The sequence below is a fragment of the Cebus imitator genome, unplaced genomic scaffold (assembly GCF_001604975.1).
Source record: "Cebus imitator isolate Cc_AM_T3 unplaced genomic scaffold, Cebus_imitator-1.0 Scaffold263, whole genome shotgun sequence".
NCBI lineage: Eukaryota > Metazoa > Chordata > Mammalia > Primates > Cebidae > Cebus > Cebus imitator.
Genome location: NW_016107578.1, coordinates 674224 through 680245, shown reverse-complemented (window position 1 = coordinate 680245; position 6022 = coordinate 674224). Strand labels below are relative to the sequence as shown.

The window sequence follows — 6022 nt, the reverse complement described above, 5'->3', positions numbered from 1 at the left end:
CTGTAATCCTACCATTTTGGGAGGCCAAGGTAGTGGATCACCTGTGGTTGGGAGGTAAAGACCAGCTTGACCAACATGGAAAAACCCCATCTCTACTAACAATACAAAATCAGCCAGGTGTGGTGGCACAGGCCTATAATCCCAGCTACTTGGGAGGCTGAGGCAGGAGAATCGCTGGAACCCAGGAGGTGGAGCTTGTAGTGAGCCAAGATCGCACCATTGCACTCCAACAAGAGCAATACTCTGTCTCAAAAAAAAAAAAAAAAATTATCTGGATTTGGTAACTCACACTTGTGGTCCTAGTTACTTGGGAGGCTGAGGAAGGAAGATCACCTGAGCCTGGGAGGTCGAGGCCACAGTGAGACATGATTGTATCACTGCATGCCAGCCTAGGCAACAGAGTAAGACCCTGACTCAAAAAGGTACCAGGAAAGGGGAGGGGCAGGTCATACAGTTGGTGCCCTTCCCTAAGGGAAATCACCTACAGCTGGTCTTTCTCCAGCTGGATTTGACAACAGCCCATAATAAGGTGTGCCAGAGTGGCCAGTGTGAGAATGAGTAGCCCAGGGCCACAGGATACTGGGGAGAAGCCAGCTAATGCTCCTAAAGGCCTGTGGGAGGTAGTAGCATTTTAATAAGGATGAAATGGGGGAGTCAAGGCATCTAGGGAAGTAAGGGGTGCCCACACACATGGCAGACAGAGATGAAGTTAGAGACATTCTTCAGGATGTCTCTAACTAATCATTCCTAAGTATAGAACTGCCAGGAGTTGCCTGGAAAACCGTGGTCTGATCTGATTACTGACAATTAGTGGCTTGACACTTTTGTGGGGAAAGAGGGAAGAAATAAAAGAAAAATAGCTGAGTGCGGTGGTGCACGCCTGTCTTCCCAGCTACTCAGGAGGCTGAGGTGGGAGGACTGCTTGAGGCCAGGAGTTTGAGTCCAGCCTGGGGGACACAGGGAGATTATCTCTTCAGAAAAAATGCAAAAGAACAAGAGAAGGCACCAAGGAAAAGAGAGGGGAACACAGAGGTTATTGTTCCCAGCCTGGGTGCTAACTGCAGACTGTGGGGTGAAAACAGGTCTAACTAGCTGGGTAAGTGTCTGCTGGTGGAAGGAAGGTGCCCCAGGCAGAGACCAGGCCACTGCCATCTCTGGACCTTCCCACCCAGCATCCGCACAGACAGGTGCTCAGTTATCGTTTTCCCGAAGGGCAGAAGCGGCTCCTCCAGGCTGGACTTCCTAGAGGGCCAGTGCAGACAGCAGCGTGAGGAGTGCTTTGCTGAACCAATGTCATACAACGGCTGCTCCAGGCCATTCGGGCCCTGCTTCCCCACCAGTGCTGCTCACATCTTAGCACCTGCTGAATGCCAGGCCCTGCTCCAGGAAATGAGCTAAGTCATTAGATGTAGGTGCCACTAGGCAGGGACTTCCTGACTTGCTGGGTGGTCAGGCAAGGCCGCTCTGTAGAAGAGATACTTAGCACCCTGCAGACAGAGCGGTAACAGAGACTGCATATTATACATTATATATACTGTATCACTTGGACTCAAGGCAAGACACAGTAGCTCATGCCAGCTACTGTGTAATCCCAGCACTTTGGGAGGCTGGAGCAGGAGGATCATTTGAGGTCAGGAGTTTGAGACCACCCTGGGCTATATTGAGAGCTCCCATCTCTACCAAAAAAAAAAGTAAAAATTAGCCGGGTGTGGTAGTATGCACCTGTGGTACCAGCTACTTAGGAGGCTGAGGTGGGAGGATCGCTTGAGCCTGGGAGGCTCAACTTGGAAGGTTGAAGCTGCAATGAGTTATGATGGTACCACCGCTCTGCGGCCTGTCCAGCCTGAGCAATAGGGCATGACCCCGTCTCAAAAGAAAAAACCATCAGGATTTCCAGGAGAACAGGGAATCTCTTCCAGGCAAAAGTCATTCTACCCTTGCAGCAACTGGGGTCCAGGGAGAGCCTTAAGTCAGGAAGGCTACAGAAATAGGTACTTCCAGCCAGAGGCACACATGCTGTGGTAGCAGCTTTACACCTGACTTCTCAGTCACTTCGCTGAGAAAACCGGAAGGACTTGGCTTCTATCTCGACCAGCCAGCCAGTCCCTGATCCCGAGGTTGCCTGGGGTGTGGAGGACAAGGCTCAATTGACTGCAGAGACCAAGGTGTCCTTTGCAGAATGGGTCTGCTTTCTTTCAACCCTTCCTATGAACTGGGATATTTAGCCTGGCAAAGAGAAGAAGAGAGAAACCTTCAGAACCCCTAGGATGTCTCACCCAGTGAAGACCTGATTTAACCTGCCTGGCCCCAGAGTGGCAGCTGGGATCCCAGGCAGGCACTGAGGAGCCCATGGGAGGGTCACTTTAGAGACATCCCTTCCCTGGTAAAACTGTGATGACACCGATCACATCTGCTGAAGCCAGCAGGGTTGCAGATGGCCGTGAAGGACCTAGCAGAGGACTGAGAATGCCGGCTTAGGGCCCAGCCTGAGACCCTATGATTCATTCCTAGTGTTTCCCTCGGAGATTAGCCCGCCGCAGAGGGAAGATAAGATACACATAAACAGCCATGGAGGAACAAGGCAAATACAGCTCATGCCTGCAGGCTTCCCAAGAGAAAGGATGTAAGAGCCTCAGGAAGAAGGATGAGAGCTCTGTGTGAACTGGTCACAGGAAGCTGCTCAAACAGGGGCTCCATCTCCTGACAGCTGGCTCTGGAAACACCCAAGAAACAAACTGGAGACTGGCCACACACAGGGAGAGAAAGGCACCTCCAGAGAGGAGGCTGGCGACACTGAGGGAGGGCAGGAGCATCAATCACGCTTATCAATCTTGTTCCAGAGTTAACAAACCACCAAACCAGTCAAGGGGAAGTAAAAGCCATGATATCAGAGCCATTTTTTTAGTTGTTTTTTAGTTGTTTTTTTTTTTCTTTTTTTTTGGAGACTCAGTTTTGCTCTTGTCACGCAAGCTGGAGTGCAGTGATGCAATCTCGGCTCAGCACAACATCTACCTCCCGGATTCAAGCGATTCTCCTACCTCAGCCTCCAGAGTAGCTGGGACTACAAGCACCTGCCACCATAATTGTGGGGTTTTTGTATTATTAATAGAGGCAGGGCTTTTGCCATGTTGGGCAGGCTGGCCTTGAACTCCTGACCTCAGGTATATGCCCACCTCAGCCTCCCAAAGTGCTAGGATTACAGGCATGAGCCACCGCGCCCAACCTTATCAGAGTCATGTTTTAAGAAAACTAACCCAGCAGAGGTATCTAATACATATTGGACAGGAAGAAATTGCAAAAATGTTAGATTACTCTAATACCTCTATGCCAGAAATGCTGGTCTGAAATACAACACATCATGGCTGGGCACAGTGGCTCATGTCTGTAATCTCAACACTTGGGAAGCCAAGGCAGGAGGATCACTTGAGCCCAGGAATTCCAGACCAGCCTAGGCAACAGAGTGAGACCCTGTCTCTAAAAGAAAGAATAATTAGCTGGGTATGGTGGAATGCACCTATAGTCCTAGCTGCTCAGGAGGCCGAAGTGGAAGCATCACTAGAGCTCAGGAATTCGAGACCAGCTTGGGCAACACAGTGAGACCCTGTCTCTACAAAAAAAAAAAAAAAAAAAAAATTGTAATTAGCTGGGTATGACAGCATGCACCTGCAGTCTTAGCTGCTCGGAAAGCCAAGGCAGAAGGATTGCTAGAGGCCAGGAATTTGAGACCAGCCTGGGCAATACAGCCAGACCCTGTCTCTACGAAAAATAGTAATTAGCTGGGTATGACAACATGTACCTGCAGTCCTGGCTGCTCGGGAGGCCGAGGCGGAAGGATCACTAGAGCCCAGGAATTTGAGACCAGCCTGGGCAACACAGGCAGACCCTGTCTCTACAAAAAATAGTAATTAGTTGGCTGTCGTAGAATGCACCTATTGTCTTGGCTCCTCAGGAGGCTGAGACGGGAGGATCACTAGAGCCCAGGAATTGAAGATCAGCCTGGGCAACACTGCAGAGACCCTGCCTCTACAAAAAACAGTAATTAGCCAGGTGTGATAGCACATACCTGGGGTCTCAGCTTCTCAGGAGACGGAAGCAGGAGGATCACTAGAGCATAGAGGGCTATAATTGTGTCACTGCATTCCAGCCTGGGTGACAGAGCAAGACCTTGTCTCTAAAAATAAAATACAGTGGACTATGCAAGACAAGCTACAAGTCTCTGTTAACCCAGCTTCTTCAGGCTGGCTGCATGGCAGCTGGAGCAGGGCTGCCCAAGATGCCATCTGCAGTAGGCAAAAGAGTAGACCTGCCAGGTGTGGTGGCTCACACCTATAATCCCAGCACTTCCAGAGGCCAAGGCAGGTAAATCACCTGAGCTCAGGAGTGCCAAGATCAGTCTGGGCAACATGGCAAAACCCTGCCACTACTAAAAATACAAAAGTTAGCCAGGCGTGGTGGCTCATGCCTATAATCCCAGCTACCCAAAAGGCTGAGGCACAAGAATCACTTGAACCCAGGAGACAGAAATTGCAGTGAGCTGAGATTGCGCCACTGTACTCCAGCCTGGCTGACAGTGAGACTGTTTAAAAAAAAAAAAAAAGCGCACCCACCAAAAAATGTCCATGCCGTAATCCCTGGAACCTGTGAATATGTTGTTTTATGTGACAAAAGTGACTTTGCAGATATAACTAAGAATACAGCCCTTGAGATGGGGAGATTATCCTGGATTATCTGGGTGGGCCCAATCTAATCACTTGAATCCTTAAGAACACAGACCCTTCCTAGCTGCACTGAGAGAGAACAAGCAATAATGATGGATGGATCAGAGAGAGATGCAACCCTCGGCTGCTGATTTTAAAGGGAGAGGAAGGGGGCATGGACTGAGGGATGAGATGGCCTTCTGAAACCGGGAACAACCCTCAGCTTAGAGCCAGTGAGAAAACCAGGACCTGAGTCTTACAACCACCAACTTCTGCCAACACCCCAAAACAGGAAACAAATTATCCCCTGGAGCCCCCAGAAAGGAATGCAGTCTACCACACCTTGATTTTCATCAGGTGAGACGCACATCAGATTTCTGACCTGCATAACCGTAAGAAAATAAATCTATGTCCTTTAAGTCAGTAAATTTGAGGTAAGACCCTCCACCTGCAAAAAGATTATGATTCGCTGAAGGCTCGTAATTTTTGAAATGGAGTTTCACTCTGATGCCCAGGCTGGAGTGCAGTGGTGCAATCTTGGCTCACTCAACCTCCACCTCCAGGTTCAAGTGATTCTTCTGCCTCAGCTTCCCAAGCGGCTGGGACTACAGGTACACACCACTGCATCTGGCTAATTTTTTGTATTTTAGTAGAGACCAGGTTTCACCATGTTGGCCAGGCTGGTCTCAAACTCCTGGCCTCAAGTGATCCACCCACCTCAGCATCCCAAAGTGCTGGAATTACAGACATGAGCAACCACAACTGGCCTAGATGACTATTTTTTAAACAAAAAAGTCTTTTTTATTAAGGTAGGTACCATGTTTTAGTTATAGTACTATCGCATAGTTAAAACTATAGTATACCTTTTTCTGAGACATGATCTCACTCTGTCATCCAGGCTGGAGTGCAGTGGCATAATCTCGGCTCATTGCAGCCTTGACCTCATGGGTTCAAGCGATCCTCCCACCTCTGCCTGCTGAGTAGCTGGGATCCCAGGTGCATGCCACCACTTTTGGGGTGTGTGTGTGTGTGTGTGTGTGTGTGTGTGTGTGTTTTGAGATAGGGATGTTCTTACCATGTTTCCCAGACTAGTCTTGAACTCCTGGGCTGAAGCGATCCTCCCGCCTCGGCCTCCCAAAGTGCTGGGGATTACAGGCATGAGCCACTGTGCACGGCCTGGTCTAATAATAACTCTTACATGTGGCCAGGTGCGGTGGCTCAAGCCTGTAATCCCAGCACTTTGGGAGGCCGAGGTGGGTGGATCACGAGGTCAAGAGATCGAGACCATCCTGGTCAACATGGTGAAACCCCGTCTCTACTAAAAG

General features: G+C 49.6%; 1 protein-coding gene across 1 annotated transcript in view; it reads right to left on the bottom strand.

The window, feature by feature from the left end:
- DNMT1 (DNA methyltransferase 1) overlaps positions 1-6022 on the bottom strand; it is a 53887-nt gene that overhangs the window by 43727 nt on the left and 4138 nt on the right. The gene's annotated exons all lie outside the window — the stretch shown is intronic.